Source organism: Protopterus annectens, chromosome 8.part1 (assembly GCF_019279795.1).
Source record: "Protopterus annectens isolate FY-2018-M chromosome 8.part1, PAN1.0, whole genome shotgun sequence".
NCBI classification, from domain to species: domain Eukaryota; kingdom Metazoa; phylum Chordata; order Ceratodontiformes; family Protopteridae; genus Protopterus; species Protopterus annectens.
Genome location: NC_056742.1, coordinates 328503248 through 328517238, shown reverse-complemented (window position 1 = coordinate 328517238; position 13991 = coordinate 328503248).

Genomic DNA, 13991 nt, shown 5'->3' with positions numbered 1-13991 from the left:
TCACCATAAGATGAGGTAATTACAAATTATAGTAAATGCATGTGTGTTTGTGGATGAAGCATAGTTGCTACTTAGTGAATAATATTCAGCATTCATCTGAAAATTTAAATCTGATGTAAATTTTCATTCATTCCTCAGCTAAAGGGTACGAATCCGAACCTCAGATCTGACTCAGCCATTATACTAGCTTGTGGCCTGCAGCAAACCCTCAATCTCCTTCCCTACCCATAATGCACTACCCCTAACATCTCTCTGATCTCGTTTGTCACTTTAGCATCTATACGTAGTCGACTTTCATTCTTGAGATTTCATTGGGAAATAAGTTCTTTTTTATATATTATCTTTCTAAAATACTCTTTATCTAACACTATTGCTTAATCTTTAATCTTTAATTTTAATTATAAGTCATTTCTTCTATCCGTTTTTCTTACAAATTTAAGTGTAACTTTCCTACCATTGTTGGTAGGCCTAACTCTCCTTCTCTTTACCCTTGTTTACACTTTGCGTATTCTTCCTTAATTATCACAGGTGATATTTTGTCTTTTTCTACAAGATAGTTGTAATTCTTTAATACCATAGCTGGTATTTTATCTTTCCTCTTCTTCCTGGTTTAAAAAAATAGATTTAGTTTAACTATTTCTTGTTATGATAATTATTTCTCTTTAACAATGTCTGAAAAAAGCAGGATTTTAAAAGTGTGATAAGTCGGAGCATAAATTGCCTTATTCCAATGTACACACTCTTTGTGTGTATCGCTTAGGTCCAGAGAATCTACAACAGGACTGCACTATCTGTCATGGGTTCAACCCCCGTATATTAGCAGACAGAAAGAATATGTTGATTTTAAATGGATTACTGCCTTCTTCATTTTCTGAAGCCATTGCTTGGGTTCAGTCCCCTAAACACTTATCTAGAGACTCTACCAAGAGGTCGAAGCCTTCTGAGTCTTCAGCCTCTTCTTCATCAGAGACTAGGAAGAAAAAGAGAAGCTGGATCCAAAGTCACTTATGTACTAACCCTCATCCGATCCAGTTAAGCCTGTATTGGATCCTACATCCTTGGTTCAGAAACTTTTGCCAAGGATAAAGTACTCTCCAAGTTTGGATCCAGTTCCATCCAGAGTACCCTCTCTCTTTTTAGAGAAGTGCTCTAAATTGCTATCCCTGGTATCTTCTCATTCCTCTAGGAGTCTCACGGAAGCAGACATGGAGAGGATGTTTAGGAAATCCTTCACAGAGCAATTTCCGGAAAGAGTTCTCATGGTTCCTACCCCTTCAGGTCAGGAAGTCCAATAATCTACTACTCCACCCATTACAGCTCTTTGTCTAATCCAACTTATGGGTTTAGAGTCATCAGATCTGAGCATTCTGGGTCCATCTGGTTCAGATCCGAAGAGAGCACTGTCTTTGGATCTGAATAGTGCTATGAGTGTACTGGCTCTGACATCCTTAGAACTAAAGCATCCTTGTTGGATCAGGGAGGATGGAGTTGACTCTGAGGTTTTTGGAGCCATATCTTCCTCTCAGAGCTTTGGCACTGGATAGCTTGGGTCCAACTTCCACCTTGGGTGGATAGTTCTTGGGGCAGAGGGAGGCAAGAAGCCAGAAACTCACTTTCTCAGCTCCATTGTCTTCATTGTCCTAGGAGGGATCTACCTTTGAGATTGTGTAGAGAGTTTTCTCTGCTTGGGCAGGTCAGATTGGTCCTTCCTATTTGGATCTACCCTCCACTTCTCAGCTAATGTTGAACCGTGATCCTCAACATTCTACCCCACAGGGACAACCAGCCCAAAGCATCCAGACCACCCAACAGGGTATTTTAATCTCTTCTGATACTTCACTGGACCACCACACTGAGGAAGTCCCAGGAAGAGAAATTGGAAAAAAGAGGCATGTGGACTCTCCTCAAGAGTCAGTCACTGAGGATACTGATTATGATGATGGAAATTGGTCCCCAAAATTACCACCCAATAGCATCTCATTTTGAGACATTCTTGAGATCCTTAAGCAGAAGGGCGGCTGGTCTTCCCAAGACCCTACTCCAGAGGAATCAGTATTTCTGGAAGCTTTTGGGACTGGCCTGTCTACCTCCTGGGTTAGTCCACCCGCCAATGAACTCATTGATATGAATTCTAGGTGACTGTGGAAGGAGCGTGATATGATTGAGCCAATCCCAAAGAGACCAGACTGGATTCTGGCTCCACCAGTAGGCAGCTAGTTTTGGGGTAACGAGGTGCCAGTAGATGCCATGGTCATGGTGGCAGCTACAAAAAAGGAACTTGCAGAACATAGTTCTACTGTCCATCCTCCTAGCAGAGAGAGATTTGAGAAGTGTGTTTATGCTTCAGCGACCTTTGCACTCAGATCACTGAACTATTTGGCATATTTTATGAGGCTTCAAAGAGATTTGATTAAAGAGCTGTCAAAACCTCTTTCTGGAACCAAAACTGCTGAGGCTCAATCTTCAGTAGTCTTTCATTTTACTACTCTACAAGCTATATCTAATTCGTTCATGAGGCTTATCTCACATACTGCATTAGGTACCTCAAGGGGTGCGAGTTCAGACATTCCTATCAGGAGGCATGCCTGGATCTGCCTGTGTGATTTTGTGGAGCCATTCATGTCATTGTTCATCAATGCTCTCTTTGATGGAATTTTTTGTTTGGGCCAACATTAAAGCACACATTCTCCAGGTGTGAGAAATATGGAAAAACCCTCTCTGCAGTGGGTGTGTGTTTTTCGACCCCTCAAAAAGCCTTTTCCAGGAATCAATGGGGATGTTGAAAATGTGGTTCAGAAAACTTTGGAGTCCTTTCCAAGATACACATGGAGATAGTTCCCCCAGAGGCAGAGGAGGAGCAATAATGGAAGATGACACCCCTCCATGGCAGAGGAGGCATGCAAAGCCAGGGGATCCAGAGATTCCTTTTCTGACAGACCCTTTCAGTGCTCCTGAAGGGAGGCTCGATTGCCTATCTTTGGAGGCAGTCAAGGGTCACTTATCAATGCAACAGAGAGCTTGGCTAGATCTAGCAAAAGACAGTTAGGTGCACAGAATTTTTTACAGAGGTTGTATAACTCCTTTTTCCCTTCCTCCTCCATTGTCAAGAAAATTTGACGATGTTCCATGCAGTCAGAGGAAAGCAGCAGCACTAGAAATACAAATATGGCTAGAAAAAAAGAGTCATCCAAGAGGTCCTACAGACCAAAGAGAATCCAGAACCTACTCAAGATTCTTTTAAATGACAAAGAAACAGGAGACTGGAGACCAATTTTGAATCTCAGTGCATTGAATAAGTTGGCTTGACACACAAAATTCCGGATGGTCATGGTTCAGTCCATTCTACCCTTCCTGGGCAAGGACAACTGGATGTGCTTGATAGATCATCAGGACGCATACTATCATATAAAGATGAGCAGATGAGCCAGAAGGTACTTATGCTTCTGGCTGGGAGCCAATCACTGTCAGTTCATGGCATTGCCCTTCGCCTCACCACAACCCCCAGGGTGTTCATCAAGTGCATGACAGTGGTAGCAGTTCACTTGAGACTGCAAGGATTCCGGGTGTTCCCATATTTAGACAACCGGCTCATTACCACCCCAACCAGGCATCATCTGATAGAAGCTCATGATCAGGTGTTACAGACCTGTTCACATTTTGGAACAACCATAAATTAGAACAAGTCTCATCTACAACCAACCTAGATATTAGAATTCGTGGGAGCAGTGTTCAACACAGTATCTGTGGTAGCTTCTCTTTCACTATTGAGAGTGTATACAATAAGGATGCAGGTCAGGAAGATAATGTGCAGTACCAGAATTTCAGCCCAATTGATTCTGCAGCCCTGGGATCAATGGCAATGCAATAATTTTAGTCCCCTTTAACAAGATTCCATATTTGGATTATACATTGGATGCTAGCAACACAATGGTCAATGCTATCTCAACCCATGTCTGTTAAGGTATGCAAACAATACCTTTCCTGGTGGATGCAGTCACAACAGCTGTTACAAGGTCACCCTTACATCTTCCCTCAGCCCAAGGCCATCGTGATCATGGACACATTGAGTGTGTGGGGGGGTATTTCCTAGGCAAAACAGTCCAAGGCACTTGGTCCCCAAAGAGGCCAGTTTGCATATCAATGTTCTGGAGATGAGAGTGGTGCTTTTGGCATTGCAGGCATTTAAAGACTCACTTCCTCTTGGGACAATTGCATTCCAGACAAAAAATGTGCCAGTAGTTTGGTACATCAGCAAACAAGAGGGAACCAGATCTTATCCCCTGTGTTGAGAAGCTCTCAGAGTGTAGTAATGAGTGATGAGTGTGGCAATGGGTGATATCTGCCAACCTCTTTCTAACAGCAACACATATTCTGGGGAAGTCTAACATGATAGCAGACAAACTGAACGAGTCCATCTTGCTACCTCATGAGTAGTCCCTCAACAATAAAGATCTATGGCAACTTCTACTGTATTCCAGTCTAGAGCTTCTATGGATGATATATATGCAGTTGCAACTTGGTCAAATCCTCATACTTTTATCACTCATTACAAGCTAGATCTCTTCTTGAGGGGAAGAGCAGCCTTTGGTTCAACCATACTCAGGAATATCCTTCTTTAGAGTCCACCCAGGAATTTAGTTAGCTGGGAACTCTGTCCCATTAGTTGAGGAATGAATGAAATTGACAACATTATATAAACAAGTTATGTACTTGCCATAACGTTCCATCTGTGTTGTCTATTTTCATTTTTCAACTCCCCACCCACCATATTTCATGACTGATGTCTGGAGGAATGAGGCACTTCAAAGACACCCATGTTCTTTGTGTTGAACTCCAGTTATAACATTTCTTCTATAGTATTCTGTCAAGCTGTAAAAAGATCTCAGAGATGTTAGGGGTGGTGCATTATGGATAGGGAAGGAGTTTGAGAGTTTGTTGGAGGGCACTATCTAGTATAATGGTCGAGTCGGATCCGAGGTTAGGATCAAAACCCATTAGTTGGAGAACTATGAAAATAGACAACAAAGATGGAATGTTATGGTAAGTACATAACTTTTTTTAACACTTTTATTGAATTATTACTTGTGACGTTGGTAAACTTACCATTTAATGAAAGTAATTAAACCATATTAGCAAGTTCACATTTACAAACATGATACATCACATAAATTGCTATATATCCTATTATCGAGGCAACATTACATAAATTATTCACTTCCTGCCTTCTCTTAAACCACATTCCTCCTAAAAATATTTGTTTGCATGTTCTGTTCCCACAATTTTCATTTTTTCTATGTAATTTATTCCAGCCCTTTTCTAAAGACTCCACCTCCTGTTCTTTTATCTCTGTTACAATATTCATTACTTCAAGTATAGTTGGTATGGATTTCCATTTTCTAGTAATTGCTTTTTGGCAGCCACCGGAATTCAACTTAACAAGGGGTTAGTATGTGCAGGCAAATCAGATCCTATATCCCAGCTCAAAAAATCATTTCCTTAGTTGCGCTCATTTGCTCACCCTGTATTCCCAACAGAGTAATTTGCAGAGCATTTTTAAAGTGTGCCAACTCATTTCACTCCCAAAACATATTCCCATTTACCTTTTTCTTCTCCATCACATCTGCAACATTTGCATCTACCTGAGTTAAAGTTCTTTGGAGTCTACTTAGAGTATAAAAGTATCTATGCAAACACTTCCAGACAAAAATCTTAAATCTTCTAGACTTTGTTGCATATTTGGGATCCATACATATGTCCTCCCATATTTTTCTTCTCAATCTTTTCTGATGTCTTCTGATTGATTCTTATAGTTATAGTGCAATATTTTACAAGCCCTACTGATTATCCCTTTTTTAACAGCAGCTTCTGTTCTAGATTCAACTAAAAGCTCATCCAGTTCAGGTCTTTCATTTAGAATTCCTCTATCCTTTTCTCATTGTCTATACTCTGATATAAATCCTTGATAGGAAGGCAATTACTAGCCAACAATCTAAATGGTCTTTTTGGCCTCTTCCAATTCTGCTACCTTTCCTTCTCTAATTATTTGTTCCAAATACCTTGGTTCCTTTGTCAGCTTCTCCCAGTAAATTCCAGACCCCTGTTGTCTGTTCTGTGCGGCCCTAATTGCAGTAATCCTTATCGGCAGAATCTCCTTTCTCCATTCCTGTGTTGGCTTAGTTCTTAATATACTTTTTGCTACTTCAGGAATATAATATTCCATATGACTGTTGCTCTCCTTAAGGATCTATGTCCAAAATCCCATTCTTTCCTTATTTCTTGAATCCCCCACACACTTTATCCCCATCCATTTCCACTTTGAATTGTAGCTTTCTGCTTGTGTTAGGTATAAGAACTAAGATAATGCCTGATGTATATGTGCTGTACATACCTCGCAACCATAAAGAATTCCTCATTATTTAGGTTTTGAGGACAAAATAATGGGGTACCACAAATTCTTGAGTGGCCCCCCTCAATTCCCATTTTTTTCAAATTTTTTTTTTTTTTTGCAACTTTAAATTTATGGCTGATGTCACCACGCAGGGGCATGCATGATAACATCACTTTTGTGAGGCAGCCTGCCTATCAGACAACTCTGTCGGAAAGTGGAGACTCGGACTGTTTATTGGAATACTGGGGTTACCAGCAGGAGAGCTGTGCACATTACAATTTAAGTTCTGCAAGTTGCTTCTGCAAAAGTGTAGCTGTGTGGAAATAGAATAGCTTGGATCTGAAGTGATTTGTTTCTCTGAGCTTTATTTACAATATCAGACACTGGGCTTATACTGCAGCACACTAAAATTAAAGCAGGAGTAGCAAATCTACTGGATAATTTGAAACTGAGTAATTTCCAAGTGGTAAGTGCTGTAGCATGTTGTGGCAAGAAGAGAGATTTGTAAGTGTAAACAATGTGTCAAACAGTCCTAAAGTGTGCCTTATGTGGTCGGACACCCTTTTCTAGTGACCTGCATCTGATAGAAAGTATTTTAAGAAGTTGTTAGCTTAGCAACATTCAAGAACATGCACAAGAACATGCACAAGAATATGCACAAGAGCATGTAGTGTTAAATTACCCTTGCAAAAAATTTAGCTAAATTTGCAAATGCAGAGAGTTAAACAGTGGACGTTATTCTTCCTGTTTGCAGATGGCAGCGATTAGTACTCCCTGACTGCTCTGTGCTGTCAAAAATTGCACGATGAATGTTTGGGTTCAGAATAACAAGTGACAGCAAAGATGTAGATGTCATCAAGAAAAAACGCAAAAGTTGTATTGTGAAATTTAGATATTAACAAGAGAGCATCACAATTGTGTCCATTCTTTTTCCTTTGGTCCTGTGTATTTACCGAATTTTTTTAGTAGATCATTCTTGCTATAACACCCTCTTGTAACATTTACAGAAACAAAATCACACTAAAACTATAGCACATTATAAGCAATAAGTTGAATTAAAAAGGGAAGTGCAGCAATTAAAAAAAATACTGCAACATGCAGTATTTTTTATTTATTTATTTATTTTTTTGCTTTTTCCATCTAACCTCCAGTCAGCCTTGGAGTTGTGTGAACTGTGAATATTACCTTCTTGTCTCCTGATTGCCAGACTTGTTTGGTTTCGCTGTGGTAGTGATAGGAGGTGGGGTTGGGGACTGGATTTCAAGAGTATCTAGAAAATAAGGGTTCCTATTATTTATTCAAAGAGGTGTTCTATCGAATGCCTCTTCATCGAACTTGAAACCGTGAAATTTGAAAACATTGAATGTCCACATAAGCAATTTCTTTCTTTAGGAAAGAAATTGCTTGGCCATCCTTGTCAGTTTTCCATTTTCCCCACTGTAGTGCGATCTTGGAGTTGGTATATTTAGTTTGGGGGGGTGTGGGGAACATAGCCCCCCATGCTAGGGGGTGTGGGGGATGAAGCCCCCCACTTAGTTGTGTTTGTGGTTATTTGTTGGTGTTTGTAGGGCAAGCAATTTCTTTCCGAGGGAAAGAAATATCTTGTGTGGAGGTTCGACATTTTGAAAGTTCACGGGTTTAGGGTCGATGAAGAGGCATTCAGTAGAACGCCTCTTCGAGGAAATAATATAGACCCAAAAATAAGTTTGTATGCACAGCTAGTTGTAACAACATAGTTATGATATTTTCAAACCGGCTTATGGTATTTCCAGCCCAACTCCTGAAATGACAGGCTTAAGCAAAACTGTTTTTACCCAACCGGACTTTCTGGGAGAAAAAGCAGTCTAACTAAACCCTATAACTATAATCCATGATAAATCTGCCATGACGTTTGTATTTCAGTTCTGGCACATCTCTTTGGCAAAATAAATTAATAATTGTAAAAGGCGCACACCATGGCCTATGCCTACTGGCTACATTTGTGGATGCTTACAAATTATTTGGCAGTGTTGCATGGTGGATAAAAACGTTGTATTTCTTGGTAGACGCACCTCTGTTCAGGCATTATTTCATCTGTATGGTAATTGCTTCTTTACACCAACCTGTTCATTGCACCCTTGACAGTTGGTATTTAAAGAAAGTACTGTAAAGAACATACATATATAAGCAGGAAGGGGTACATCAGTGGTACAGCGTCACCTATGATGCTGTTTTTTGTAGACATCAGGCTGATTTATGCAGTGATATTTTTTTAATTAGGTTGGATTAGACAACAATATGAATGTTATAACTATTAACTCTGACAACAGCATGCAACTGTAAGAACCTCACATTTGATTATTGAACATAATGTTTATTGTTAATGTGAATGGTATACAATGTTTAATTATGTTATATCTTGTCTGTTGATCTACTATCATAATATAGATGTAACTGAATAAAATTTATAAAGTGCTTAACAGTATATACCATTATAGTCTAAGGGATATCCAGGCCTTCTTTATATAATAAAAGGGAGATATAGTATATCTTTTAAATGGAGATGTGATTCATGTAAACTAATGGATACGGAGACTTGTGAATAAACCTTTGAGTTAGCAACATGTCTGTCTGTCGTATGTCACTTCACTGTTAAGGCTTTATGGTTACTGTGATATCAGTTCACCCACTTGTCACACCCCACACTGTCTAAACAGCCCAGAGTTTTAAATAAATATACAAATTCCCAAGCATGCTGGCTCTATTTAGTTTGTACAAGGTACGGAGGGGTAAACGAAAGCTTTTTGCGTATTTCCTCAGTACTCCTAATTTGGTTATTGAATCTCATGCAAAATATGAAAATGGAAGAAAAAGGACTCTTGATATTTTAGAAGAAGCCTTGTGCAAGGCTTTGCTTTTAAAAGTTGGTGTCCCACAATTCCACTGGAGTGGGTGTATGCAAATGTATGTTAATCAGCGTATAGATTTTTGGCCAGCTGTACCTACTTTTCATGGACCCCTTTTGATGATTCCAGGATGAGAGATATGATGCTGTATTAAACTAATAACCAGAGATACAGGCAAATTAATACATTTTGGTTGTATGTGTCCTTTGTGCTCATTATTTTGAAAAGACACCAGATTCCTTCACTGATACGCTATATCTCTGTTTTTTAGGTATAAGAACCTTAACTGTATAGTTCTAACATATCTCTTCAAATTTGGTAATCCTGTTGAGAGGGGATATCATTATTTTCTGATAGCAGACTATATATCAATTAATACTTTTTATGTTGCTGGCAAATGGATCAGTCATCACAATGAACAAAAGCAGGAAAAAGGATACTTATGCTTAGTTTTCCTTTTGCAGTCTGAATCTGGAGAAAAAAGAATCATTTGACAAAATGTTGTCTGCCTTTAATGAATGCAGATAAAGCCTAAGTAGCCACAAATCTAGTTAGGACCACATTTTGTCCAAAGCAAATGAGAGAGAGAGAGAGAGAGAGAGAGAGAGAGAGAGATGTGTGCTACTTAGACCAGTCAGATATCTGCAAGCAATATAATTTAGAATATTTTTTATTATTTTCTGTACCTGTTATTTGTCTACCTGGCAAGTGGGCTGATCCAGCAACTTTACTCTGGGCTGCTACATGTCCTCCTCAAGACACACATCTTTGCAACCCCTTGCTCATTTAAAGTGCTCTAACTCCCAATAATCTGTCCCGCATAATGTTAACTATCTCTACTAGAACCCTTATCCTAACCCTAAAACTTCCCATCCAGTGTCCAACCCTACAGTCCCTCATCCCAGCCTAAACCTAAAATCCCCTACCCTGCCTTAACCCTAAAGTCCTGATCACTCCTAAAACCTAAAATCTCCTTTACCCTCCCTTCCATGATCACTCCCTAAACCTAAAATATCTGCCCCCCCCTCTTAACTCTAAAGTCACTATTGCTCCTTAAACCTAAAATCCCCCCCCCATCCCTAACCCTAAAGTCCTTTTTCCACTCCCTGTCCCCATCTCTAAATCTAACAACACCCTCCCATCTCCCCTTCCCCACATTTCTGGTTCACGGTAACACTTGCTTGCATCTGTCTCCTAGTATGTGAGCAGATGATGCAGCAGCTGCATTGCTGAACTCATTTGAGTTAGACAGCATGAAGATGATCTGATGGGGTTAGCAGCTGTTCGAATCCCTGGCTGTGAGTTACTGGAATTTGAGCACCTGTGATCTGAGTCACAGAGCAAGTACATACAGCTCATTCAGCATTAAACAGAATAGCTTCATGGAACAAAAAGATTCATACAAATACAAACCTTGATACTGCATGTAAGAACAGATATTTAAGATATATATATATATATAAAGGCAGAGTATGAATGTGGGGATAATGCAAGTTCTAGTAATATTACCTGGAACCAAAAGCATACTAGGAAGAATTTAACAAACACAGGATCAAGACCAGTGATAGAATCAGGTGTGGCAAATCCAGAGGGTAGACCATGAAATGGCTAAAGTATACTCAATCATGAAATGCCTATTGCAAAAGCAAAAAATGTTTAATGATATCAAACAGAGTTCAAAGCACTTCCAGAATCTGAACAGATGCAAACTGTGTAAAGTACACAGTCTTAGCAACAATGATGGAAACAACTAGGCAGTTTAAACAAGTTTTGCAAACAAATCAGTAACACCACTGATAACGCAGTAAGCAACACTCTGAGAAGATAGTATGGATATTTGGTAGCATTACATAACAATTAAATTGTATAACAACAATCCTCCCCCAGTTTAGCTCTCTGGCTGTTCTGCCAGTTGTTGTGTCTATACAACCCTGAGCCTCCCCATTTTTCCTGTTGGTTGTCCCTGACATAACAGCTGCAATGAGTGGGTCTTCTAACTTCTCAGTGTAGTAGTTTTTATGATATCATCTGTAACACTTAAATAGTGAGGGCTCCCATGGGGGAAATGGACATGGTACCAGGAGGACACATGTATCACAGAGGCATGTCAGCTGTCTGTAGCCTTATTACACCTGTCAGCAAGATTACAACTGCTGTTTAGCTGGGCAGGTAATGAAGTGTAGCTTGAGGTTACACCAGCTCCAGGTCCTTAGAGCAGCCAACCTCCTCTCCTCTCACGCAGTCTTACAATCTCTCTCACTATGAGCTCTGGCCTCTGCCAGAGCCCAGTGAGATTCTTGGCAAGCATGTTCACTTCTTACCAGGATAGGAATGCCTGTGCTGTCAATCACCCAAGCTGCTAATTGATTTATATGGCTTTCTCCCTGTACTCGAATAGCAAAGAGTACTAGCACTTTTAACTAGTAGTGTCTGTACCCAAGCCTACCCAAGCAATTGGGAAGGAAGAATGCAAAGACCTTAATGGGGATGCATTAGTAGTCCAGAAAAAGACTTTTGGTTCTTGCCCTGTCCTCTTTTGAAATCTGAGTTAATTGAAGATTACAGTGAGTTGTTTCTCCTACTGAATATCATTAACCACTACCTCATTCATCTTCTGGTTGAAAGGATGAAAAGTAACATTAAATCAGTTTCCAAATAGAAGTTTTATTCTTCTTTTTTGATGTATGAGTATTGTCTTAAACTGGTCCAGGAAGATTACCAGCTATATATGAACTATTCAATCATTTTGGTTCTGTGGCTTAATAGTGTTAGAGACTTGCTTCATCACCTCTTTTGTGTAGAGGTGAGATGATGGTACATTCCCAATGGTATGAAAGTGTACCTTTCCTAAATGACCTATAAATGACAAAGGCAATATGTTTAGCAGCAACTGCTGTTGTTATACACATTTATTTTGGTGGCAGGTTATCTGCGGCCTTGGTAGCATTGATCTTAATTTGCTGTAACAGTTTTCTCACATCTGTGTTATTTACTTCTGAGCAACTGAACATTAGGAAGTAAAAGATTTACTGGTCAAATTCAAAGACAAAACTCAGCAAAATCAAGACTACTGTTCTGTATGGTCATGAGGGGCTGAGTGACTCAAAAAGGACAAGATTAAAGTACAGTATGACCTTCAGTGATGGATACTGTACTTGTACAGCAGTGTTTGAAGCATATTGGTGAAGACAACTGCATAATATGGAAATAGCAAAATTTGGCCATTCATTTTATACTTGCTATACAGAGTATGTTACATATGGCAGATAACGTAGGTCTGAACTCTAAGACTTTTGCTCAGATCTTATTTATTTATTTATTTATTTTGAACCTTCTTGCTAGTGAGTTGTTTAACAATTCGTAATGCTTAGCACTAACTCTCAAAGTATTTAATACTGCTAGGTCAGTAATAACTACCAGAAAGTTTGACAGTAAAATGTTCACATGTTGAATTAATTGCATATGCTATTTATTGTTGAACCTTCAGCTGTGGTCAGAAGATGAACGTGTGTTTAAGCAGCACATTTCATCAAGTTTTGAGCTTTACATTTTACATTCTTTATATGTTTGGCTTGCAGCTAGAGTTGAATTCTAGGGCTAACTAATGTAAAACTGGGTACAGCAAACCTGATAGTAAGAACACTAGGACCAAGACTCTGTCTGTGATATAAACATCCCTCCACAGCCTCAAATATAAGTACAGGATCACGAGGGGAAGATGACCAGGGGCAGTAATACTGAGTATGTCTACATCTGAAGACATCCCACCAAAGAGATCATGACTCCATGGATCACAGTGTGTATGATGCAGCTGACAGAACAATGCTCTCATCCTCCACCATCTAGCCTAGGAAGTAAAACCAGTTACCTAGGATTTTAAAACTGTGGCTTACCAGTTAACGGAACAGTAATTCCTAATAACCCAATAGTAAAGGATTATTTAATGCTGCTAGCCACTTAATAGCTGATATTTAATGTTGAAACCAAACACAGACACAGAGCCAATTCTTTTGCTATTGTCTTTGTTCTTTCTTGTGTGCAGTTTCTTCTTATGTTTTGTAACTTTATATAAAGCTCCCATGCATCTTTTTTAGGTTGTATTCTTTCTCTCTCTCTCTTGCTTTTCTTGCAGTATGCTTGCTTTTTCTAACTATTTTACAAATGTCTGTCTATATTACAACCTGTGTTTTACGAAGGTCTGCTTCCTAATGTATACGAACCATTATTTTTTCCTCACAAATCATATCTGTAAATAATGCCATACAGGACTAACCTCATTCTCATAACATAAATAATGTTTGAATCAGTAAATAAATAAACAATGGCAATATACCATGACTTGTGTTTTATCATTAATAACAGTACACATTAATATAGTGTCCAGGTGAAATGTATATAACTTGATTAGTGTTAGTACCCTCGAAGACTGGATAACTAATGGCTGCAAGATTTATACACATCATATGAAATATGAAATATGTGCACACCATCTAGAGGAATGCTTGTTCATAAAAAAAATATTAGTGTAATTGTGGTGAAATAGCAAGAGATGGAGATCCATAGCACACATTTTTTCTGTCCAGCGACAAGGAAGGTGAAGAATGCACCAACCTCTGAATCCTGCCAGTGGAATAAATGAAGTAGATAAAACCTCATAACTGAGCAATTGGTTAGTAACTAACTAAAAACATAACATAATAGTTGTGAACAGTTAGGCT